This window comes from Giraffa tippelskirchi, chromosome 7 (genome assembly GCF_054371585.1).
Source record: "Giraffa tippelskirchi isolate mGirTip1 chromosome 7, T2T-mGirTip1v1.2.pri, whole genome shotgun sequence".
Taxonomy (NCBI): Eukaryota; Metazoa; Chordata; class Mammalia; order Artiodactyla; family Giraffidae; genus Giraffa; species Giraffa tippelskirchi.
Genome location: NC_137281.1, coordinates 54,544,683 through 54,570,580, shown reverse-complemented (window position 1 = coordinate 54,570,580; position 25,898 = coordinate 54,544,683). Strand labels below are relative to the sequence as shown.

General features: G+C 46.5%; 1 protein-coding gene and 2 long non-coding RNA genes across 4 annotated transcripts in view; 2 read left to right on the top strand and 1 right to left on the bottom strand.

The window, feature by feature from the left end:
- Window positions 1–25,898, top strand: part of WWOX (WW domain containing oxidoreductase) — a 918,690-nt gene that overhangs the window by 822,215 nt on the left and 70,577 nt on the right. The window lies entirely within an intron of this gene.
- Window positions 9,984–11,636, bottom strand: LOC145514888 (uncharacterized). The gene is made up of 3 exons (XR_014060544.1): window positions 11,370–11,636; window positions 10,629–10,926; window positions 9,984–10,353 (listed from the first exon to the last, which is right to left on the bottom strand). It is a non-coding gene; the product is annotated as an uncharacterized LOC145514888 (long non-coding RNA).
- LOC145514889 (uncharacterized) overlaps window positions 23,518–25,898 on the top strand; it is a 67,237-nt gene continuing 64,856 nt past the window's right edge. For both annotated transcript variants that reach the window (XR_014060546.1, XR_014060545.1), the window contains exon 1: window positions 23,518–23,631. This is a non-coding gene — a long non-coding RNA (uncharacterized LOC145514889). The remainder of the gene's footprint in view (window positions 23,632–25,898) is intronic.

The following is a 25,898-nucleotide window of genomic DNA, read 5'->3' as shown; positions in this document are numbered from 1 at the left end:
CGAGGTTACCCTTTCTTATCTCGCCAGCCAGCCTGGCAAGAACATGGCCGGACACGGGCTGAGACCATGATGTGTGTGCGTGCACACACAGGCCACGGAGATGTTTTCAAGCACTCCGTGACTGCTGACAGCGTAGGACATGCAGTGTAGAGTCAGGGGCACCGTGACCTCAGATCTGTGCCTGGACGCCTCATAAAGATGTGCTAAGCTGGAGTACACTCCTTTGACCCCCTTTCCACTTTTCTCCTAAGAGTGAGCTTCCACAGGGGCTGGGCATCCACACAGACACCCCTCTCCTTGTCTCCCAGCGCCTCTCGAGCTACTGTAACTTTAAAAGATTGAACAAAGACTACCTCTACCAGCTAAGCTGAAATAAGAATGTCTCTGGAGTTTAATGGATCAAGTAGCGGTGATAGGTTTTATGGCTCTTTTTCACTTTAGGGCATAGGGAAGAGAGAGCTGGGCAGGTTGGTTTTAAATTCAAGGATTTATGTTGTTAATCCTCCGGGCTAATTATAATTTATGGGATCTTGGCAAATTAATATGCGGTTGCTATTCAAAAGTGGAGAGCAATGTGAGGCAGGCATAAACAAGCCTTGTTCATTTTTAATTTATTTCTACCAATGGAGAATATTAAATAAAATGAACACTAGGGTATTTCGCTCCGAGTTTGGTGTTCATTATTTATCTCTAAATTATGAAATTCATACCACAACTTGTTTTTTCACCAAATACCCAGGAATAGGAAGCAGTAGTATCTGGAGAAGTAGGAGGCAATCAGAGTCATTTTCTCTATTGCCTCGAGGATGGACTCAACAATACATGCATGGAGATGGAGGCGTCCAAGCAAGGATATTGGTGAGGTCCAAGATGTGGCCTTATGCACGTCAGGATTGTTTAGAGACAGAGCTTGTGAGCGGTGTGTGAGTTCAAAATCTCCAAAAGGTAGATGGCCACCCTCCCAAGCAATGGCTCCAGCCCAGTATGTCTGTAGGGGCTTTGAGAAAATCCCCTGGTGGCCATTTCCACATCATCGGCCATTCCCCATTTCACTGGTATCTCCTGTGGCCATTTTCCGAGTTCTCTTTCAAAGGATCTGGCTTTTCACCCATGAATGACTGTCAGAAAACGCTCAGACTGGCAACCGTGAGGCAGGCAGGTCCAGTGGAACCCAGTAATCCAGTGGCCCACTCTCTGCAGGTACAGCCTTCTCATTGTCCGTCCACCCCCTCCCTTCCCCTCTCTTCTCTCCCCCCTGCCTGCTCCCTCCAGCTGGGAGAAGCCATCTCAGGCTGCCTGGAGTGCTCTGGAAACCTTGAGCTCCAAGCCCAAGAAGCCAGTTGGAGTTCTACCCCCAGCTGTGCAGCTCAGATAACAGCTGGAGCAGAGAACAGGCTGTTCTCGCTGCTAGAATATCTGACCTAGTTCTGACTGGGGAAGAGACTTCACAGTTGGCTCCCCAAGCCCTGTGTGAGTAGGAGAGCAGCAATCATCTCTCCCCACTGGCCCCCCACCCCCAACAAGCTTCATCCCAGGTCTATCTCTCTCCATCACTTCCCTTTTCATTGCTGTGATTTTCTTTTTCTTTTCTTTAGCTCGCACTCCGTTTTCTCCTCAGCAGGGAAAGGAAGGACCAGTCTGAACAATTCCAAAGAAGAAATGGGACATTTTGCTTTGGGAGGGAAGCAAGATTGGAAAGGGAAGGGTTTCTGGAGCGTGACAGTTCCCTGAATGCAGACCCAGCTCCGCCTCTCGTCAGCTGGGTGTCCTGGGGCAGGTGACGGGCCTCCTCTGACTCTTCTCAGCAGGGACACAAGCACATTGTCGTTTGTCTTCAGGGATTGTTACAAGAAATAAGCTATCGAGACGCGCCCGGCCCGTCGCCTCACTTCTTCTGCAGCATCAAGAAGTGGTGGTTCTGTCCCCTTCCACCCTCATTCTTATACAGAATAGATTCGCAATCGATGTGAGTAAAATGGAATTGACCAGAAGAGCCCCTCTGTACCTTTAGCCCTCATAGACTCCTTGATCCTGGGAGGATGTCCTGAGACCCTGTGGCAGGGAGTGAATGTGACAAATCGTGCAGATATCCCCCGGTGCTGGAGGGCGGGGGTACCTGTTGGTTCATGCATCTTTGTGCCGTGAGCATGCGTTCGTGATTTTTAAGCAGTCCGGCATGGAGACACGAATGCATGTTTTTCTGCAGGTTTTCTTCCTCTTGGTCGCTGTTTCTCGGTTATGGTTTCTTTTTGTTTGTGGAAATAGCAGGACGTCAGTGTAGTGACAGAATTCCTGGCTTTGTGGTAACTCCTTTCTCAGAGGTCTTCAGCCTAATCATTTTGTAGCAAGCAGACACTTTTCTGTATTATTTAGTAATGAAAACTTAAACCTAATTGAAATCATGTACTCAGTACTCTATATTATATTTAAGTCATCAGTGAATGATCATTGTGGTTTCACTTGTGAATGTACCCCTTTGAAGAAGTACAATGGGACGGATAAAAGCCAGAAAGAAAAAGGAAAAAGGAAAGAGCTGCCATTGGAAGCACGTGGAAAGTCCTAAAAGAAAGAAAGTACGTAATTCTGGGGACAAACCAGCTTGGCTCATGCCCTGGCAGGGAGGATAGAAAAAGACTCAGGTGTCTCAGTGACCCAGGTTTAGACTCATCATATTACAAAGTTTTGTCCAGAGAGTAACTGATTTTGATTTATCAACCACATCCTCCCATGAACCCAGATGTGTGTCCACTGGGTCTGATAGGAAACAGATTTATGTAACAGCCTCTATATTGAATTCAAATTCCTGCCCCACCCACCAACTCAAGCTTTGTAATTGGGTCAAGCTCGTCAGGCATGTCTCCTTCTCGAGGATGAGTCATAGGATTCTGCTAGGCACCTCCCACAAATGCATTTCTTCCCGGTGGGTGCCCCAGTGAGCTGTCTCACCACACCTGAACCCAGATTTAGCTGAACACCAGGACTAGACACAGCACAGGCTCAGTCAAAGAATCTTACCTCTGCCCAGCTTGCTCCCAATATTAGAAGTTAGCTGGTTTCACCTTTATCTAGTTCTTCTTTCCTCTTAAACATTTATACATATGGAAGTCAGGATTTTGGGTTCAAGCCTCCTGGCCCCTCAGAAGGGTTCTCCACCTGACTTACAGGTAGGAGATCATGTTGATAAGTGAAGCACTCAGATATCAAGTCACTATTCTCTTATGCTGAGTTTTATTGAGAATCATGACAGCTCTGAGTGGTTAGAGGGCTGATGCTAGAGTTGAATGTTGAAACCCTACCCTCTAATGGGATGTAATTAGGTCATGAGGATGGAGCCCTCCTGGATAAGATTAGTGCCCTTACAAAAGAATTCCAAGAGAGCCCCCTTGCCCCTTCAGCCATGTGAGGACACAAAGAGAAGTCTGCTACCCCGTCTGCCCTCACCTGACCATGCTGGCACCCCCATCTCAGAGTTCCAGCCTCCTTAACTGTGTTTATAGGCCATCCAATCTGTGGCATTTTGTTACAGCGGCCTGAACAGACCGAGAGAGCTGGAGAGTGTGTTTGATCCAATTTTCCCTTGCTGCATCTCTGGATCCAAGAATTTTTTCCAAAAATATCCAAATGTGGAACATCCATCCATTTGCAGGCTTCCAGCTTCCTGGATTCCCTGCTTTTCTTTTGCCCCTTTTTCCACTGTGGGCTTTTTTAGTGAGCACTCTCCTACATATCCACCACCCCCCAAAACACAGGGAAGACACCCCATTTCCAGCAACACAAATATTTCTGATTGTCTGTATCCGTTTTATTTCTCACTCTCCCAGTCCATAAAAGACTAGGAAAGCACCCACACTAGTGTTTGCACATCATTTAAATATTCATTTCCATTAATTTATTCATAGCTGTAAAGTTTATTACCTAGAATATTAAGTCATAGAATGTTAGAGCTGGAAGACACAGGAGAAATCCTCTCATCCAGACTCCTCACTTTACAGATGAGGAGACCGAGGCAAGGAGGGCTCAGGCGGCTGCCCAAGGTCACGTTCTGAGCGATGGACCCCAGTGCAGGTCTTCACTTCCGGCCTCTGTTCCATGCAGCTCAGTATCACCGAAAACCGTCCTGCTCTTCGCTGGCGCAGAATGCCTCCTTCCTGCTCATTATCTCGTTCCTTCATTATCTAGAAGGTTCTAGGGGCTGGAGTACCCCAGTGAACAGACACAGTCACTGTAAGAGAGGTCAGAGTCTAGTCTGCCAGAGACGGAACAAACAGATGAACACACATATATGCACGATGACAAATTGGGATAAGGGCTCTGAAGGAAATAAACAAGGTCTGCGTGGAACACAGCGGAGGAAGGCGTGTTCCTCGGGATGCTGTCACAAAGCACCGCAGACCAGGTGGCTTATGAACAGTAGACATTTACTTCTGGGAGTTCTGTACGCTGTAGTCCCAGGTCAGGGTGCCAGCGTGGTTGGGTTCTGGTGACAGCCCTTTTTCAGGTTGCAGACTGCCGGCTTCTCCTCATGTCATCATGTGCAGGAAGGAAGGCAAGAATGCTTTCTGGGGCCCCTTTTGGAAAAACATTGACTCCCTTCATGCGGGCTCAGACAACAAGACCTAGTACCTCCCCAAAGCCCCGCCTCCTAATACCATCACACTGGGGTTAGGATTTCAATGTGTGAAGTTGGGACAGTCTCAAATATCCAGTCCATAACAGGAAGGCTGGGGTGGGGAGGCCTGGGTTGTGTTTTCCCTGGAGGTGGAGTGAAGAGGCTGGAAAGGGAAGCAGGACAACTCCAGGTGCACTGATGAATGGATGCTGCAGTGGATAAGTGGTCCAGAATCCTCCAGGGAATTCTGGGGATTGGTGTTGAAGCTACTGCCTCTGAGTTATCCTGAGGGGCAAAGGAACCGGGGTCCTTACCTATCAATTCGCCATCTGTCCCTGGTTGAGAACTCCTCTTAGGGCATGTATTTACTCCTAAGCACTTCTTCACAGTATCCCAGGACAAGATTTGCAATACTTCGCACAGGCTGATACTAAAATTCAAATTTATCTCAAATTCCAGACTTAACTGGGCATCATGTATTTTATCAGGCAGCCCTTGGCCCACCCCAAATGCCCTGTCAACGAGTCAAGCCGCATCTGTAGCCAGAGATGGCTCCCAGCGTCACAATGGCTTGTGGAAGGAGGGGTGGAGCTGGACTAAGCTACTCAGAAAGCCACTCTCTGCATGGCCAGAAAAGTCTTTGGGTGTGGACATCAGTTAAGGGAAGGTCCGAAGGCTGGGGAGGAGCTAGCATTTCACACAAGGAGAGGGATGGCGTGTGGGAAGGCAGAGGACAGATTTCCAGGCAAAGCAAGCATCGTACAGAAAGAGGACTTGCTCTCTGTTACCTTGAACCAGAGTTTCGAGGCTTGGGAATGACCTTCAAGTTGGAGTTGTGGGGCTGGTGATGATTCTAAGGCTGAGTCACAACCCATGCTCCACCTACACTTCCCGTGTGTCTGACAGGATGCTCACAGCACCCGTGATCCCATCTCATCCTCCCAATGGCCCTAAGAGGTAGGTTCTAATATCGAGCCCATTTTCTAAACTGGAAACTGAGGCTTCAAGAGGTTAGGGGACCGGCTAGTGTGGTGTCCAGTCGGATCTGAACCCAGACTGCTCCTGAGTCCATGCTTCTTGTGCTGCTTGATCACCAAACACATCTCTTGTGGGTTGAATTATGTCTCCCCCTGCACCCAACACCAAAGATGGGTTGATGTCCTAACTCCCAGCCCCTGCGAACAGGAATTTGGAAATAAGGACTTTGCAGGTGATATCAAGTTAGGACAAGGTCTTAACTCGAAATCAAGTTAGGTCACAAGGGTGAATATGTAAGCTTGAATTATAGCGATTATAAGCAAGATAAATAAACTCTAGAGATCTGTACCACACTGTAGCTACTGTCAACAATGATGCAGTTTTACATTTAAAAACTTGAAGGTCCGTCTAGTCAAGGCTATGGTTTTTCCAGTGGTCATGTATGGATGTGAGAGTTGGACAGTGAAGAAAGCTGAGCGCAGAAGAATTGATGCTTTTGAACTGTGGTGTTGGAGAAGACTCTTGAGAGTCCCTTGGACTGCAAGGAGATCCAACCAGTCCATCCTAAAGGAGATCAGTCCTGGGTATTCATTGGAAGGACTGATGTTGAAGCTAAAACTCCAATACTTTGGCCACCTCATGCGAAGAGTTGACTCATTGGAAAAGACCCTAATGCTGGGAAGGATTGGGAGCAGGAGGAGAAGGGGATGACAGAGGATGAGATGGTTGGATGGCATCACCGACTTGATGGACATGGGTTTGGGTAGAATCCGGGAGTTGGTGATGGACAGGGAGGCCTGGGGTGCTGCAATTCATGGGGTCGCAAAGAGTCGGACACGACTGAGCGACTGACCTGAACTGAAAGAGGGTAGAGCTCATGTTAACTGTCTTATATCTTGTCATTGTGCTCAGTCATGTCTGACTCAAAATACATTTCTGTTGTTTTAAGCCACCCAGTTTCTGGCACTTATTATTATTTTTTCAATTTTTATTTTGTACTGGGGTATAGCTGATTAACAATGTTGTGCCAGTTTCAGGTGAACAGGGAAGGGACTCTGCCTTCATATGCATATGAATACATACAGCATGTATTCAATACATATGCATGTATCCACTCTTCCCCAAACTCCCCTCCCACCGAGGCTGGTTGGGGCACTATGTTCAGCAGTCCTGGGGAACTGGTGCAGCGCCCCTTCTCAGCTTAGCAAGAGACGCCTGGAGATGGGCCCTGATCCCAGCAAGGCGGCTGCCCCAGGTGGCTGGCCCAGGGGCTGTGGAGGGCCCAGGTGGCCGCTGCCTGCCTTTAGTGGGCGTGGATGTCGTTCTCGTTTCCCGGCCCGTTGGCAGTGACACCGAGGGAGGAGCCGGGGCTGCCCACAGAACCATCCACATCTCAAGGGCAGTTAGACAATTAGCTCGCCCACAGGAACCCTGCAATATACACGATATTTGCTTTCCCAGGAAGGCCGAGTGCGAGATCCGGCCTGCTCTCATGGCCCGGTGTTCCTCCCCGGCAGGAAGGGGTCGGGCCTCGGGGCCTTGGTGCCAATGGTTCCCACCTCCTTTGCTCCGTGGATTTAACCCCTTCCTGTCCCCTGTGCTGTTAGTTATGTCCCACACAACTTCCGCAATGTAGATTCAGGTGGATTCGGTCTATTTGATGGGTCCATGCCTTTCTTGGAATTCTCTCCAACAGCCAGTGGAAACATAATTTATAGAGGTGCATGTAGCCCATCTTTCATGTAAAAAACAAAAAATGAGTATGTGTGCTGTCTCATTCTAATGAATATTTGAAACAGCCCATTGGGACTTACTTAGTGTAGGTGGTCAGTCAACAGGGAAGAAACGAAAGATACGGAAATGAACAAGGGCCTCAGGGCAAGACCAGGGCCCTCAAACCCACATGCTCTTGTTATAAGCCAGCTATAGACTGATTTGTCTCTAAGCCTCCCACAAACAGGGAGAGACCATCAGTTATGCAACTTACAGAATCCATAAACACGAAACAAGAGAGTAATTCGGGAAAAGCCCAGCTGTTCTCACAAAGCATCTAACAGGGATATCCAGGTGTGTTTCTGGGCTGGTGATGGGCTGCAAGAAGCCTCTCCCAGCCCCCGTTCTGGGACCTCTTTTAACTGAGAGGACAGGGGAGTGGTAAGATGGAGCTAGAACACTGCTTGGACCTGGTATAGAATTTTTAAGCCACGAGGAAGTATCTAAACAGAGTCACGGAAGAAACAGAACATGCATCACAAGTTTTCTCCACCCAATTAAGCTATGTTAGAATGAGAGGGCTTTATTTACAGAGGACTCTCTCTATTTAAAAGGAATACAGCGCAGTGGAGACAAATGTTTTCATCTTTAAAAAGGAGAAAAGTTACCCATAATTCTGCTGGCTTGCGGTAGCAACCATTAGTATATGTGTTTCTTCCCGTCTTTTTTTTTCTCCTTCCTTGTTATTTTGCGTGTGTGTCACACTGAGATCACTTCCACACACCCATGTGACACACTGCTCACTCTCCCCTCACATCATGCATCTCGGCACATTATTATGCACGCTCCTCAGCTGCAGACTCTGAGGAGCTGACAGTCCACAGAGGGGGGGCGGCAGCCTCTCTTCACCCCTCCTGTGTCGGTGGGCACTGAGACGGTTTTAAATACCTTTGCTGTCAGATAGAGCGTTCTGATAAACATCTTTGTGCATCAAGCAGTTTCCTAGTTCCCATTATGTCTTTAGGGTGGTTTCCCAGAAATGGAATTACCGGGTCAAAGGTCGAGCACAGTTTTTAAAGGTCCCTGAGACACATTGCCAAATTGCTCTCCAAAAGGTTTGCAGCCATTTAAATGATCAAAAGCAGCCTTTGAGAGTCTGCTTTCTTCCAACCAGTATTGAGTGCTCATTAAAAAAAAAAGAAAAGAAAACCTCATTACTAATACGATAAACAAACAAATGGTGCGTCGTGGTTGGTTTGGAGTCTTTTTGTTCAGTACTTCAAAGAGGCAAATTTGGAAAATCCAAAGAAACACAGCCAAAATTAAATGTATGGGCTCCCTTAATCTAGCACTTCGGGTTGGATGGTTTCTAAAGAGGTTTCAGTATATGAATGGATGAGAAGTGGGTAGTTGAGAGAAGCAGACTCTGGAGAACTGTGTTGTAATTTTGGAGAGCTTTGCAATAGTGCCCGCTGGAGGCTGTGTCCCTTCCCAGAGTTGGAGAGCCATCTGCACTCTGTGAGTCTGAGGCCTCAGAGATGCTTTATATACAATAATAATAATTTCTCTATATATGTGTGTGTGTGTGTGTGTGTGTGTGTGTGTGTGTGTGTGTATGCGCACGCTAAGTCACTTCAGTCATGTCCGACTCTTTGCAACCCCATGGACTGCAGCACAATACATTTATATATATATGTATATATATATATATATATATATACACACATATAAGCAAATAACCAACATTCATATGACGTTTTGTAGTTTTCCATGTGGAGAATCTCATTGTACCGACGAGATAACAGAGGTGTGAATTCAGGCACTTGTCTACAACATGCCTGAGTTAGAAGGTGGACCAGCAGGGTGGGAGCAGAGCAGCGGGCCTTCTGCCTCCCCAGGAGCCCTGCTCTGACACCTACTGGGTTGCCATGAAGACCAGGGTGTCCTCATAGGACTGGGCCCCCCCCGTGGGTGGCTGCCAGCGTGCTCCCTGCATCTCAGCCACTCCCAAGGTCGACAGTAAAGCTCGTGCCAGGAGCCCCCACTGGCAGCAAAATCTAACCTGGTGCCCAGAGCAGACAATCTGATGTTCGTTTCCTGGGAAGGCTGTAAGAAGTCACCACTAGCCTGGTGGTCTGAAACAACACGTGTTAATATGCTTACTGTTCTGGAGGCCGGAGGTCTGAAATCGGGGGATGGGCAGGGCCACGCCGCCTCTCGCAGCGCTGGAGAGAGTCCGTTTTGTGCCCCGCCCGGCTTCCGGTGACCATCGGCAGAACCTGACTTGTGGCCGCATACTCCCACTCCCGCCTCTGTGGTCACGTCGCCGCCTCCTCTCTTGCGTGTCTCAAGCCTCCCTCTGCCTTTCTCTCATAAGGACACTGGTCATTGGGTTTAGAGCCCACCCGGAAAATCCAGGAACCTCTCCTCATTTCAAGAGCCTTCGCTAAGCCACGCCCGCGTACATCCTTTCCCCAAATAAGATCGCATTCACAAGTTCCAAGGGTTTGAGATGGAGGTCTTTCTGAGGGTCATTTTTCTGCCTGTCACAGGCTCAGAAGTCTGCTGCTGATCACAGGAGTTTAACATCTACGGAAACTTCCCCGTGTTACCTGTCCATGCAGGTAGGTACACAGACAGTACAGGCCACCCTGGCGTTTACAACAGAATATATAAGATGACCTAGAGAGAACGTGTTTACTTAGGAATTAACTGAGTTAGTTAACTAAGTTAACTGAATTCCAAGCTCTGGGACTGGTTTGCCCTTGACGTGGGCACATAACTTCCCCGAACCTCAGTTTGCACGACTGTAAAAACAGGTACCCAGGCACTTGCCTTGTTGAATTTCCAAGGCTGAAGCTGGCGTCCAGTGGAGTAACTCGAGACAGTGCTTTGTGCGTGCTTGAGCGCAAGTAGGATTTTGAGGACTGAATCCAGAGTGCAAAAGGTGGAAGACGTCTTCCAGGGGCTTCCACCAAGGGAACCTTGTATGTTGGCGAGAGAGATTCGGGGTAAACAATCCGCGTTGGCTGCTTTCCACAGTTGCTGGGAGTCTGAGCGAGATTCAATTGGGAAAACTAGGTTAGTGCCGAGAGGAGTCCATTCCTCTTTAAAAGTGGCCACTCATCTCTAATAATAAATAATCCAAACATTGGGATATTAAAACAATTCGTTCTCGGCATTGGAAAAGAGGTCGTGTGTGTGTGTGTGTATGTGTCTGCACGCGTGTGTGTGCCTGCGTTTGTGTGTGGGTGTGTTTTTAATATCCCACCCTGCCCACCAAGCCCTCACCTCCAGGAACTCCAAGATTGAGCAAAATCCCACTTACGTGCCACGGATTTAATATAGCATCAGGCTCCTCTAGGTCCAATAAAATACCAAGTTAAGAGTATTAATTCCTTGCAGCCCTGATGGGTCCCAGCTGTGCGCGCGGAGGGTGTGAGGGTGTGCGCCCGGCGAGCCCCGGTGCTGACGGGGCTGTTCCACCTCGAAGCACGTGTGCCTGCCACACAGCTGTTCTGCAAATCCTCCGCCACTTGCTTAAAACCCTCTATGAAGCTGTACTGCCTCTGGGCACAATTAAAAGCCGTATACTACATTTCAGCAGGTAGTGTTAGAAATTTAGGCTGAGCCAAAAAAGAAAAGAGAGAAGGTGGGAGTGAGGAAGAAGCGATTCCCTGGTTAAGGGGGCATTAACCTCCTTACCCCGCTATGGAACCCATAAAGCTTCTTCACGCCCGCCACGTCCTCCAGCCTTGAGAACGCAGGGTGGACATGGTGTGACAGCAAGGCTGTTTCTCTCCTCCCTCCTTCCTTTTTTCTTCCTTCTTCCTCCTCTTTTCCTTTCTGTTTGCTTCTTTCTTTCCCCCTCCCTCCTTTTTCTTTTTTCTTTCCCCTTCTTCCCTCCCTTCCTTTCCTCCTTCCTCTTTTATTTTTCCTGTTTTCCTCTTTCTTTACTCTCCCTCCTTTCTCACCCTTTTGTTCCCCTTTCTCCCTCCTTCCTTCCTTCCCTCTTCCCTTCCTCTTTTATGTTTCTTTCTCTCTTCTTTCTCCCTCCCTTTCTTCTGACCTGCTCTCTGTGTCTTTCCTCACTTTCTTCTCTCGGTGAGTAGTCAGGACTGTCTTTAGGGAAAACTTAAGAACGGAGTTGAACTAAGTAAGCTAAGAACTAAGTTAAAATGTGAACCGCCCAGCTGGACGGTGAAGAGGCTCAGATTCTGTTCTCCCTTCGGAAGAGGGGCCAGGAAGACCCGCCATATTCACTCGGGAAGCGAGCTGATATTGCTTCCACTTCGCGCCTGGAGAGCCCTGGATTAATAGTTCGTTGCGTTGCCATGACAATCCACTGATGTAAGCCTCCATATACCCATTTCCCAGAAGCAGCAGCAGCGGGCCCCCAAGAAGCTCGCATGGGTTCCTCTCCACTCTTCCCCATTGGGTCGGGGTTGAACGCTGCCGGTGACTTCGCTGTCCACATGGTCATCGCCTCAAGCCCCAGGATTCACGTCTCTCTTTGCCTTCCTGCCTTGGGCTATATGAACAGTACATGAAAATGCTTTTGCTCTCCTTTCTGTAGTCTCTGCCTGTCGAGGGGAGAGGTCTGATCTTGTGATTTCTTGCCCGTACCTGGATGGTGCTTTGAGTCCGACTCCCCGTTGTATAAGAAAGAAGAGGGTGGGGAGGGCGCCGAGCGCGGCAGATGTGAGGGAGACCCTCCCCATCTCGACGCTTCCTGACAGCCAGGCTGGCGCCAGGAGTAGAAAGCATGCTGAGAATTCTTGGCCCCGGTGGAGGCAGAGAACGGGTGAGGATCGAGTTTAGATGATTTCCTAGGATTATCGGAGCTCGTGTGACCAGGCCTGTAAAAGCTTAACATCTCACCCTATAAAAACCTGATGCGGCCACATCTTCCACCTTCCACTCCCTGGGGACAGACTGAGGGTGGGTGGGAAGCGAAATTGACATTCGCCGAGATTCTGTTTTCTGCTTCCCAGGCACTGTCCCAGGCTCGTCCACGTGGCCATTTATTCACCCTCTTAATAGCTCCCTGACATCTTAAATTCTTGTCCTGGTGGGATGAGTAAGGAAACTGAGACCCGGAAGGGTCTCGTAACTTGTTCCCGATCATTTCTAATGCTCCAGGCTGTTATCCTACGAGGCCTCCAACCAGCAGCCTCTTAGAATCTAGATCCTTCACTCGCCGGTTCTAGGAACATGAAATAATGTGAGTGGGGTGAAATAATGCTGTTTAAAAGTAAGCACATTATAAAGAATGATGTCAACCCGATTCCCTGAATCCCGGGAAAATTCATATGCCCATGCCCCCGGATTAGTGAATCAAGTGAAACTGATTGATATACGGCGACAATAGTTAAGAAGCAGGCAGCCCTGGCCGAGGTTTGATTAAACCGATACCCCCCGGTCTCCTGCTGTATCAAATCACTGGTGAATTGGTACCATTAGGATAAATTACTGCAAGAGGCACTGCACAGCCAAGCTAAATAAACTCTGCCTTCTTGAGCCCCGTGATTGTCTTATTAAATAATTTCTCTGCCTCTTAAGTGTGGACTCGGAGCGCTTGCATTCTGAAAGCCCTCCTGATTAACTATAGCCTTGGCCTCAAGTTGATTTTATAAACTTCGGAGGGTGCCCCAGAGGGTGAAGCTTCCTGTTGTCAGTTCAGCCTGTTGCTATAGATACCGAACTTCACAATCAGTAATTAGAGCATGCCCCCTGCCCCAGAACTGGTCAAATGGTGCAGAGCGCTCGGCAAATGGTCTTAAAAGCGTCCGCGCTGGCATGAAAATGCATCTCCAATGGTGATGGGGTTTGTTTTATTCATGGACTTTTGTGAGGGAAGAAAAACACTGGTTTATTGGAAGCCATAGTAAAATGTTAAGTCATGATTATGCTTTTGAAAACACAACCAAGTTTCCTTATCATGATATGTTAAGGATAGGAAGGGTGATTGCAAAGAATGTAGTGCTACACAAAGATGACTGTCTGACGGTCACATAAAGGACAGAGTTCATTCTTACTCCGGTTTAGTATTTTTTCTCTTATACCCAAAACATGTTCCACAGCCCTCCCCTGACCCTGAAAAGAAATGCCTTTATCTGGAAGCAAAATTTCTTGTGGAATGATGAATAAGTTAAGGGAAACTGTTGGTGGCAAGAAAGGAAGTTGATGGGTTGGGCTTATTTTATTTAGTAGAGCAAAACAGATGTGGAACATTTGTGTCTTAAAGCATTTTGGTCAAGAGAGAACTAAATTGGTTAGAAAGTGTGCAATTTTGCAGGTGTTATAAAAATATAAACCAATGAGTCCATACTCTGTTCCCTAAAGGGAATGAGGAATGAAAATGAAGGTTTGCAAAGACACTTTGCTGGACGCTTATATATTTCAACTTAAAGTGGCATTACTGTCCTCATTTTAAAGCTGCAGAAGCCAAACTCTGAGAACGCTAATGGTTTTTCCCCAACTCACCCAGTTTTCCTCACATAGCCAGGATTATAATCCATGTCAGTCTGACTCTGAAACCTGTTTTTTCATCTCTTTTTTCCCCAAGGAAAGATCTCTCCCCAAATTATATAAGGATCCTGCAGAGACTCCCTGTCAGTTTATTCATCATCCAGTTTGAAAATAAATCCCAAATTCAGAATGATGCCCATTTTAAGATCACCTGAAAGTTTCCTTACAAATGTACAATACAGAAGTGGTCTGCCAAGCCAAGAATTGTATTGACATTTCCAAAGCACTTTTGATTGTATTTTTGATTCCTTATAAACCTCCCTAATTGCCTTGTTGATTTTAAACACCCTGAGAACACCTCCTAAATGCTCACAGCATCCAACAGTGTGGGAAAATACATGGCTTACAAGAATGATTTGGGATGTGCAAATAAAGCCTTTGAAGAGACTGCGTTAGCTAAAGCCTGGCGTTGTAACGACCAGGGATCTACTGTGTGTGTGTGTGTGTGTGTGTGTGTGTGTGTGTGCACGTGCACATGCACGCGCTCAGTCGCTTAGTCGTGTCAAACTCTTTGAGACCCCAGGGGCTGTAGCTCAGGTTCAATATGGCTTCCCTGGTGGCTCAGATGGTAAAGAATCTGCCTTCAAGGTGGGCAGCCAGGGTTCGATCCCCGGGTTGAGAAGATCTGGGCGACTCACACTCTCAGTTTCAGGCTCAGTAGTTGTGGCACGCAGGTTAGTTGCCCCATGGCGTGTGGGATGTTAGTTTCCTGACCAGGAATCGAACCTGTGTCCCCTGTATTGGAAGGTGGATTCTTAACCTCTGGACTACCAGGGAAGTGCCCGGGGTGACTCATCATTTGATGAGTCTGCATGTGAGGAGTGAGGCAGGGAGATGCGAAGATGAATCTGTCACCCTCTTGATCCAGTAGGAACCTGGGGCAGGCTAGGGGTTGGGAAGGAAGAATGTTTAGCCAGGAGACATTACTTCTGACCTGGCAAAGACACCACCACCCACCAAACACATTTGAACAGGATCTGAAGGTTCGTGGTGGCAACTCTACTTTTTCCTCACCCCCCCCACCCCCGACCCCAGCACACACACACACACAGAAATCTTTCCTGTCACTCCCAAATCCTTGTGGATTTGGATAAGCACCTAATTTTATTAGTTTAAAATCCCCTAGGATCCGAAAAGATTTTAAGTGCTTTTTAAAAAATGCCTTTTAATACTCCCAGCCACCCTGTAAAGTCATTATCATTCTCCCGTTACTAGTAGGAAAAACCAAGGTTCAGAGAGGTTAAATAGCTCAGCTGGGGTCACACAGCTATTAGGCACTGGTGCCAAGACTTGGATCGAGGTTCACTTTAAATCCCGAGCTTCATAACTTGTGGATTTCAGTAGCAAATAGCAGTGGGACTGAAGGGTCTGGGCGTTTATTTCCAAAGGCTGATTTCACTTGACTGCAGAATTCTAATCTTTTAACAGCATCCTACTTATTTCTAAAGTGTTGGAGTGAATTTGCCAAAACTTGTAAAGTACATTTGTGAGCTGGTGGGATTTGATTTGAAATTGAGGATAACAGAGCCTATGGAGCAGGCTTGGTTTCCTTACATATTTGAATTCAAAATGGGACTGGGAAAGCCGCATCATATGAAGGTGGTCATTCAGTTGCTCCGGCACTCAGAGCCGATTCTGGTGGCATGTTCTAGCAACTCCACAGAAAGGCAGCATTGTAATCCCAGTGCAAAGGGAACTGAGGCGTCACCAAATGGGGCCAATGTCACTTCTCTGGGTTAGCAATGTTGTTTTCCATTCACTGGAGAACAACAGTCCAAGTTCATTGTCCCCACAAAGAACTCTGTATCTCCTTTGATGCTGAGAGTTTGCAGTTTTGGGTCTTGATAGCAATGCTTCTGAACGATGCTGGTTATAACAGTTTCAGGGCATCTCCAATAGCGACTGTTCTACTATGTAGACTGCCAAAGTGTTCAGATGCCACTAAGAGAAAGCAGGGAGAAACCAGGTGGTCCCATGCTTGCAAACTCTCTAATGGAATTACATTGCACTATTTCTGAAACAAAGAGTTTAAATTTCTCTCCTGGTTTCCTCATTTTTATTAAAAAATTCACAGATGATAGCTTTTTAATTTCAGCTTTTATGAAATGAATGGCAGTGACTGGTTCTATCCCACCCACTGAAAAAAATATTACGGTTTTGTTTCAGGGTGCTCACCTCTGTTCAGGATTGTGTCATGAGGGGTCCCTGCCTTGCTGTGTATACTTACGTAGCACACACCCTTCAGTGCCTTAAAATTCAGGTGTTGTGCAGTCTGTCTATATGGAATGCTCTCGGTATGTCAAAAGCAGAGGAAAAATCATTTGAAGTGGGTCGAAAAAAAATTTTTTAATAATAATAGAGCCCATGATTGTGTTTTGAAAGCTCCGTGCGTTAGGTTTAGACTGCAGACAGTGGCAGTTTATTTTTTAAAGGCTGCTGCTATGTTTATGCTGGAATGACTTTCTTTTGGGAGATTTTTAAGGACATTTCAAGGCTTTCATTGAAAATAAATTATTAAATGCAATTGATTTCACACCAGGTACTTCCCAGTATTCCTCTATGGCTTGTTTTTTGTGCCTAGCACCGTGCTTACTATTCACTCAAATCGAAACCATTCGTAAGTTAATTCATCAATGGATTAAATGGACATCTGGCTCTTTGAACGTGACAGGCCCCATGCTAGGCACTGGGGCTCAAAGACAAACCGTCACAGCTGGGCTCTCAAAGCGCTCATGGACCAGAGGGAAGAGGAAGATGCTGGGGTTCAAACTGGTGAAGAACTGGGGGTCAGGCTGCCTGGGGGATGTCTGAGCTGTACCGCCCGACCAGCAGGGTCATCTCTGGCGGGTCCCTGCGTCTCTGAAGTCTCAGGTTCCCCTCTTCGGTAAAGAGATAACAAAAATAGCTGACACTGAGTGCTTACTCCACATTCACCCCTTGGGTGAATGAATCGGTGAATGAATCAGAAAAACCCCGTACGGTTGCCATGTTTGGTTGTATCCCCATTTTATAGAACAGGCCTCGAAAAGGAATTTGCCCAAGTTCATGGTCACCGGTTGGTAGACTTAGTGTTTCAAACCCAGAGTGTCTGATTCTGAAACCTGCACCCTTGTCTTTTCCTCTAATAGGACACACGGCAGAGGGGCTAAATGAGACCATTCATACATGGTGCTTAGTACCATGCCTGACAATTGGCCCTTGAAAGATAGTATTTTCAATGGTTAAATAGTAAATAATATTTAAATAGTTAAATGGTTAAATGGTAAAAATTAAATAGTTATATGGTTAAATAGTAAAATTAGACAGTTAAGTTAAAATTAAATAGTTAAATAGTAAATTTCGAACTGTGGTGCTGGAGAAGACTCTTGAGAGCCCCTTGGACTGCAAGGAGATCACACCAGTCCATCCTAAAGGAGATCAACCCTGAATATTCACTGAAATGACTGATGCTGAAGCTGAAGCTCCAATACTTTGGCCACCTGATGAGAAGAGCCAACTCACTGGGAAAGACCCTGATGCTGGGAAAGATTGAAGACAGGAAGAGAAGGGGGCGACAGAGGATGAGATGGTTGGATGGCATCGTCGACTCAATGGACATGAGTTTGAGCAAGTTCCAGGAGATAATGAAGGACAGAGAATCCTGGTGTGCTGTAGTACATGGCAAAGAGTCGTACACGACTGAGCAACTGAACAACAACAACAAGAATAACAACAAATAGTAAATATGGCACTCTAGTTAGTACTAGATAAATAAATAAACACGGTCATCTTATAAGGACAGAAGACTTCAAAGTGCAGCAAAGTACAGGTCTCCAAGAGGGTGTGGTTTGTTCGACATGAGAGGCAGGGTTAGTAAAGGCTCCCTAGTGAAAATGTCATTGGGTTGAGTGAGACCCAAGGGATCAGCCAGGACTGGAAAAGGAGTCATGTCCTGGTGTTCCAGCCATGCTCACAGCAAGCAGAGGATGCTGACCCTGCCTGCACAGAGCTGAGACTTCACTTCCTGTCATCTCGGAAGCAAAGAACACATTAACCTGAAATGACCAAGGAGCCCATGGTGGGGTGGTCCAGGTCTTCCAAACTGGGCCTGTAGCCACTACATTGCAAATGCTGTCTTGATCTCAGGGGACTCAGATCAAGTCCATATGCTCCCCGGCAGATCTAATGCACTTCCATGTTCTCTGCACAGAGATGAGCTACTGCTGGCGAGTTGGGCAAGGAAGACCAGTTGCTCTTGAAACAGAAAAGGGGGAAATGGCTGTGTGCCAACCTAAGAGACCCATCTTACTGCATTCTTGGCCATAAATGGAACCACTGAGATGTGTAGGAGCTCATAGAAAAGGACATTTACATAATCCTATTTTGGATGAGATGTTATAAAGAGAAGATACAACGGGCAGCAGGCTTATCTTCCTATTTGATTTCATTCCCGAAAAATGTGTGGTGAGTGAGAGTTGGCTGGACTCCATACCGCCCCTCCCACCAGGTCTTCCTTCCCAGTTGAGGAGGCTCGCCACTTTACAAGTAACAAGGAATATGGTTTAGCAGGACTGTGGCTGGCCCCTCCCTTCTCACGGTCCATGTTGGGGAAGAAGACACAGCCGCAGCAGCCAGAGCAAGAGGCTGTACTCCTCAGAGGCACAGGCCTTTGCATGAAATACTTTTGGAAAAAATACTAGCTTGTAAATGGGGAGAAAAAGAACCTTCAGGCGTAGCAGTTCCAAGATCTAGACACCTAGAAGCCTCCCCTTTCAGAAACATTAAAAGGTTGAGTTATTCCATGAAAATTAGAGCTAGAAAATACTTGATTTTATGGGATTTTAAGGAATATGCCTGAATGCCATAATCCCAGGTATGTCTAGAGGAGAGCAGAAGGGGGAACACCCAGAGACCCATAAATCAATTCTTGCACGATGGTATATGAAATGATAACCTTGTCATCTTTAAAGTCACACTGGAAGGATATATTGAGGTTTTGTTCCTTTCATGGTCTCGGTGTCAGTGAATTAATTCAGGGAGTCTTAACTTTTCAGAAAACAAGGCACGGTGATCAGGCTCCAGGGTCTCCCTTTGCCTCTCCCTCACCCCAACATTTGCAGAAACACACATCCAGGCACCCACATCCTGCTCTTCAGGAAGCAATCATATTTTAGCTCATGGCCTATGGAACATCAGATGGCTTTATGTATTATGTTTTTTCATAATCAAGCCAGCATGGTAAAGTTGAAAGAATACTCATGAAAACGGGGGTCAGGCAGGGTGATGTCAGGTCCCAGTATGGAGACTTCTAGCTGGGGGATCCTGTTCGAGAATAATTCCCTCCTTGCAGAACTGCTCCTGAGAGATCATCTAAATGAAGCCCCTTGAGGGTGTTCAGTGGTATTTTGTTAGTAAAAATAATTGTACAGTATTTATTCAGGACAGTTACTTGCCATATTTCACAGGATTCGGATATGGGATGGATTCTCTTCAAGGAATGTTCTGAGTTTGTTCGTTGGTTTCATTAGCCAAGTGCCTTCCCCATTCTCTCTGTCTGGAGTTCCTCTGTCTCTCTCTTTGTCCTTGAAACACTCCTTTTCTCTTTAAAACAGAAAAAGTCCTTGAGCACCATGCAAGATTATTACTTGTATTGTGTTCAAACAAAACAAATAAAAAAATACTTTGGAAACAGTCTCTGGCCAAGCTGTTTTAAAACAAGTTAGGCACCCTTGTGTGCGTGTGCTAGTCACTCAGCCATGCCTGACTCTTTGAGACCCCACAAATTGTAGTCCACCAGGCTCCTCTGTCCATGGGATTCTCCAGGCAAGAATCCTGGAGTGGATTGCCATTCTCTTCTCCAGGGGATCTTCCCAACCCAGGGATCGAACCCCGGTCTCCTGCATGGCAGGCGGATTGTTTACTGTCTGAGCCGCCTGGGAAGTCCTGGCATGCTTTTAAAAAGTTAATCACCCTTGAGCCTCTTTAATTCTCGATTTCAGTTTTGAATATGCTTGTTATTCTGTTGTCAATGGCTTTCCAGGAAAGAGCATCCCAATTATTTAGGTGGCCAAGAGAAACAGCCTTAATTCTTTATCACATAAATATGCTTCCAACTGCGATGTAAAACAGATGGACAGAGAACTGTATTAGCGTTCAAGTTACCAAACAGGCCACCAATCCCCAATCTCAGCCCCCTTGGTATCGCATGGGTCTGCTGTATAGCTTGGATCCCACCCGATCTGGCAGGCTCCGAGATATCTTTCCTTTCTGGCTTTACATGAAGCTTGTACAAAGAAGCCGCCTACATGTGAGTGACCTCTCTAGGGGTTGTTTCTAGTTCCATAGACTTACATAAAGCCCCTGCTAATTTTGCACGCTCTGTGTCTGAGTTTATTTTTTCTAACAACTTTATTTATGTAATTAAGCGAGTGAAGTCATACATTTTATGGATCTAATGAAACGCGTTTCATGGTTTCTCCTGCCCTTCATCTTCTGACCTTGCCCTTCTGATCACAGCGCCTTCCGGACCATTTAACCATTTAACAACTTTCCACCTTTTCACATCTGACATCCCTCTCAAAATTAATAAGGACCCTGACATCTGCTTCTGGAATAGGGGCAGGGTACAGCCCAGAATGAGCGGTGATACCAGCTCAGATGGTGGGAGGGCTGAGGGATCCCTTAGAAGTAGGGGTGTGGTTCTGACGCCCAGGCACAGAACAGGTGGTTCTCATTTAAACTTCGGCTCCTTCAATATGCCTTTCTTTCCCTTTCATTCTATTTTTTTTATTATTATTTTAATGGAGTACGAGGCACAGCCTTTTTGATGATGTGGAATGTGGGCTTATAAAAGCTAAGCACTTCTATATATTTCTACTGTCCTTGCCCACAGCTCACACTGGGGAGTTGTATATTGTATCAGTAATTTTAAAAGCCGGCAAGGCTTCTACCAGTTCATGAAATTTTCCTAACGGTAGCTGGTCCAACACGTTACTTAACTAGGCATATAGAATTCAGGCGAAACACAGAAAGTAAGGGAGTGAAAGATCAGTCCACTATGAAGGTTTCTTTCCGAAGCCGTGACACTGAAAAAGGGCAGAATTATGAGGGTAGGTTTTTGGCATTTGCCAGGGAGGGAATTAATATAAAACTTGACTGGTTTGGATAAATTTTCAGGAAGGAAAGTGTTAGGAGGTGTGTGAGCTGGGGTCTCGTGCTGGGGGTAGTCTCAGCAAGCATGGAGGAAGAGCGTGTTCTAACCAGACCACATCTGTCATAGGCACAGAAACTGGGTTGTCACTAGGAAGGAAGGAAATGTGTTAATTCAAAGGCACAGAGTGTGGGAATTTCCTGGTGGTCCAACGGTTAGGACTCTGTGCTCTCACTGCCCGGTGGCCTGGGTTCGATCTCTGATCAGGGAAGTAAAATCCCACAAGTCTCGGGCATAGGGTACAAAAATACTGAATTACCACAATGTTCACCTGAAACTAAAATACTATTGTAAATCAGCTATAAGTAAGTAAGTGGTCGCTCTGTTGTGCCCGACTCTTTGTGACCCCATGGACTGCAGCCCACCAGACTCCTGTGTCCATGAGATTTTTCCAGGCAAGGATCCTGGAGTGGGTTGCCATTTCCTTCTTCAGGGGATCTTCCTGACCCAGGGATGAAACCTGGGTCTCCTGCACTGCAGGCAGATTCTTTACCGACCGAGCTGCAAGGGAATCCCATATTTCGATTAAACAAAAAAATAGGCATGGACTGATCTGAGGCCACATTTGGCCACTCTCAGCAGAGGGAGTAACTGGAAATATCCTAGAGGGTTTTTAAATTCTCTTAAATGAAGGGGAAAAGAATGAGTCCAACTTACTTTAAACACCTACTGAGTGTGGTAGACTTTATATAAATACACACACACACAAATGTACAAACGTTTAGGTCACTAATTCCTCATGGGGGCCATATTCTTATCAACATTTCATGAAGGAAACCAGGGCTCAGAGAAGTGAGGCATCTCAGCTGCATTCACACTGAACTTCAGGGAATCAGGGTCCAAACCAGTCCTGACCGGCTCCAGCTATGTTCCTCTCCATTTGACTCAGGGTATTCTAACTGGTCTCTCTCAGAGGCAGCTTGGAAAGTGGGAAGCAATTACATTCCCTGTGGACATTACTCTGTAGGCAAGTGGATTGAATGCCACCAATAAAAGTTCAAAACAGGGTTTGTTTGTGGGTGTAGACATGAGCTACTCTCATTTGAAAATTAAAATGATTTTAAATTGAAGTGAGGATTTCTGTTGTTTCCTAGATTTATTTTTCCCTCTTATAAAAGCTAAGTAAAAGTGATACATATATAGGCTTAGAAAATAAGACATACTGAAAAAAGAAAAGAAAAAGAAAAAGAATTGATTAATTCTTCCCTACCCAGCAACTTTTAGCCTCAAAATCACCTCTCCTCCTCCAAATATGTTGACAGTGTATTGTTAACTTTTCCAGACATAACTGGAGGCTTTTATATTTATGTGTTGATATATGTGTATACCTTTAATTTACACGTATGGTCCCAATTTATATACATTGTTCTATACCTTTCATATCCCTTTAATTTTATAAATTATTTATTTCAATTTCTGTATGTCTACCTAATTCTTTTCAAAGACCAGTAGTACTCCATTCTGTCTGTACAATCATATGTTTTTCTGAAAGTAAATATTAGTCCTTTAGTCATGTTCGACTTGTTTGCAACCCTGTGGACTATAGCCTTTCAGGCTCCTCTGTCCATGGGTTTCTCCAGGCAAGAATACTGGAGTGGGTTTCCATGCCCTCCTCCAGGGGTTCTTCCCTAACCAGGGATGAAACCTGGGTCTCCCGCATTGTAGGCAGACTCTGAACCATCTGAGCCACCCGGGAAGCCCATATATTTATCTAACCCTCTGTTAAAAGATAAGTTATTTCTAACCTTTAGCTATTATAAACCATGCTTCAGTAAATATCTTTTAACATTCACTATGGCCTAGTTTGGTGTATATGTATATATCAGTATATAGACTGAATTCCTAGAAATTCAGTTGCTGGATGAGATGTACCTTAAAGTTTTGCTATTTCAAAAACTGACCTCCCCAAATATTTCACATGTCCACCGATATAAGTATCTTGTATTTCACACACATGCCGATTTGGAAGGTTATCATTTTGAAAAACGTATAACAACCAGTTACAAAAACAAACAAAAAATCTCACCATCACTATTTGTGTCTTTTTCTACTTTAAACATGATTTACAAATTAATAACAGGATAACATGCCCGACGAGCAGTGTTTTGGATAAAACATGAAAGTTGGGAGAAATGTGCTTCTGGTGCGACTCCTGGGTCTTCGTTTCCAAATCAGCTGTCCTGTCCCAGTTTATTTTGTGGACGTGGGAGAAAGGGTGGAAAAGTCGAGCTCTCAGGGGGTGATGCCCCCGCCCCGCCCTTTTTTAACCAGGAGGGTGAGCCAAGCCAGTCGCACGCAGGCGCAGGAGTACCTCCAGGAGGCGGGGCGAGGCGGAGCACCGGTGTGACGCCAGTGTGACGCTGGCGTGACGCCAACAGGGGCACGCACGCAGGCAGGCTGCATACGCACAAGTCGACGGCCTACTCAACGCAGTGCGTTGCATGCGCGCTGCGCCTCCCGCGGCACGTACGCGTGCTCAGTGCGCAGGCCACGTGGCAGACCAGCGCGTGGTAGCCGGCCGGGTTGCAGAGGCAACGGCGCGTCTGCGCATCCAGCTCGCTAGTGAGGGGGCCCGGGGTCTCAAGCAGCCGGCACCTACTTCGGGCACCAGGTAGCCTGGGTCACCCGGGACTTGAGCGCTCGGCGCGACGCCCCCTGACTGTTCACCTAGCTTGAGTTTCAGAAGTACCGCATTTTGCGGGCTCAGTGCAAACGCGGGTGCCTGGATTATTGGCCCCGCTGACTGCTCCAGGGAACGTGGTTTTCCAGGGGTGACCCTGGATGTAAGGAACCTGACACTTACCGCTATCAGTTTTTAAAATTTAACTTCTTAATACGGATGCAGTTGAGATTGGGTTGATGTTTCTGTTTCAGTTAGCCATTTGCAATTCTTCTTTTCCAAACTGACTGTCTACATTCTTGGTTCAGTTTGCTATTAGACTGTGTTCTTTATGGGTGAGAGTGCCATATCAATTATGACTAGCCCATTGCCATCTGTTGTAATTTTTTTTTTCTCTTTAGTTATTTGTTTTCAACTTTGTGATTTTTTTTAATGCGGTGATTAAATTTTTGTATATTTAAGTATAGTTCGACTATGTGAGTGAGCTTGGGAGAATACCATTTGGGTCTTGTAGTTGCCCAAGTAAGTATCTGAATGCTAGGGGCTTCCCTGGTGGCGCAGTGGTGAAGAATCCACCTGCCAAGGCAGGAGACATGGGTTCCATCCCTGGGTTGGGAAGATCCCCTGGAGGAGGGCGTGGCAACCCACTCCAGAATTCTTGCCTGGAGAATCCCATCGACAGAGGAGCCTGGCTACAGTCCACAGGGTCACAAAGAGCCAGACATGAGTGAAGCAACTTAACACACACACATCAAAGTGTCACTGAGAGAAAGAGTTAACAGGAATACGGGGCCAGCAATGGAAAGGTGACCTTCTGCTCCCAATGAGTGGACAGCCCAGGGACTCTAGAGACAGACTGAACAAAGTTCTTGATCCCTTTCCAGTGTGTGACCCGGAGCAGGTGACTGAATGGAGCCAAATCCCAGCTTCCCAGTTCACAATGGGAATGATATTTCCTGCAGCAGAGAGTTCATGAGACACGTGCCAAGAACTTCTTGGCATTTCCAGAATGTGTGTAATCATACCTGTAATACATGAGACAGAGAGGCCTGGCGTGCTGCAATTCATGGGGTCGCAAAGAGTCGGACACGACTGAGCGACTGAACTGAACTGAATACATGAGATAGGTATGTAAACTTTCCAAACTCCCCTTATCTTAAAAATGGGTGGATAAATAGAGCTTTTAAGTGAGGGAAAACAAAAGAGTAAAGATGATTGTGACATTTTATTACCATAAACTGCCAACGGTTAGTAGCAGTTCTCTTAACAGCTAATTCCAACTTCATTAACAGGAATATCCTCAAGCTTCAGGAAGGAAATTCCTTGAATTTTATGGATCTCTGCAGCAAGAGATCTAAAGCTTCCCTTCTAATAACAAGGCACTTTTATCTTGCATCCTGAAGCACAAATGCCTATGGCCTATATTTCCTAGATATACCTAATAAAAACCACTACGCTTCCTTTTAGAAGAAGATGAGGACATCAAATTCATCAGGAGCTAAGGGGCTGGACAGTGTCAGCCAGAGGTATCAAAAGAAAATCCAGCAATGTTGGCCTTAAATCATTTGAATCTAGTTTTATCATAGTTGCTAACGTGGGATAGATTTGGCAGTTGAGCCTTTACAGATATAACTCGCTTACCAGTGCTCTGGTGGCGGTTGTGGTTTAGTCGCTAAGTCCTGTCTGACTGTTGTGATGCCGTGGACCGCAGCAAGCTCCTCTGTCCATGGGATTTCCCAGGCAAGAATACTGGCGTGGGTTGCCATTTTCTTCTCCAGGTTCGAATGCTCTGGAATATCAGAAAGGTGAGGTGGCATTTCAGGTTGTTGACTTCCTCTCCCTCAGCATGACATGTTTGACCCCTGACCTTATCCTGAGGCAACCTGGTGGAATTTTCAGAAGGTGTTTGTCAGCTGCTTGTTTGAAACATTTTTGCCTTTGGCTCAGACTTGACCTAAGGGGACAAAGAATGTGAAGGTGTTGGGCGAGAAATGGTCTTATTTTCCCCTTCCTCCTCCCCCATCTCTCTCCCCTCCCCTCCTTCCCCCTCCGCCTCCCCCCTCCCCTCCACCTCCCCCCTCCCCTCCGCCCCCCTCCCCTCCGCCTCCCCCCTCCTGCCCGTCCTTAATGACTTCCAGGTGTGCCTGTGGGTTACACTCCCGGCCCCCACCCTGGGGATGCTGGGTCAGTGCCTCCACAAACACAGAAACAACGTTGCGGGGTGGGGGACATGACACCTGTACAAGATTGAGTGGTCG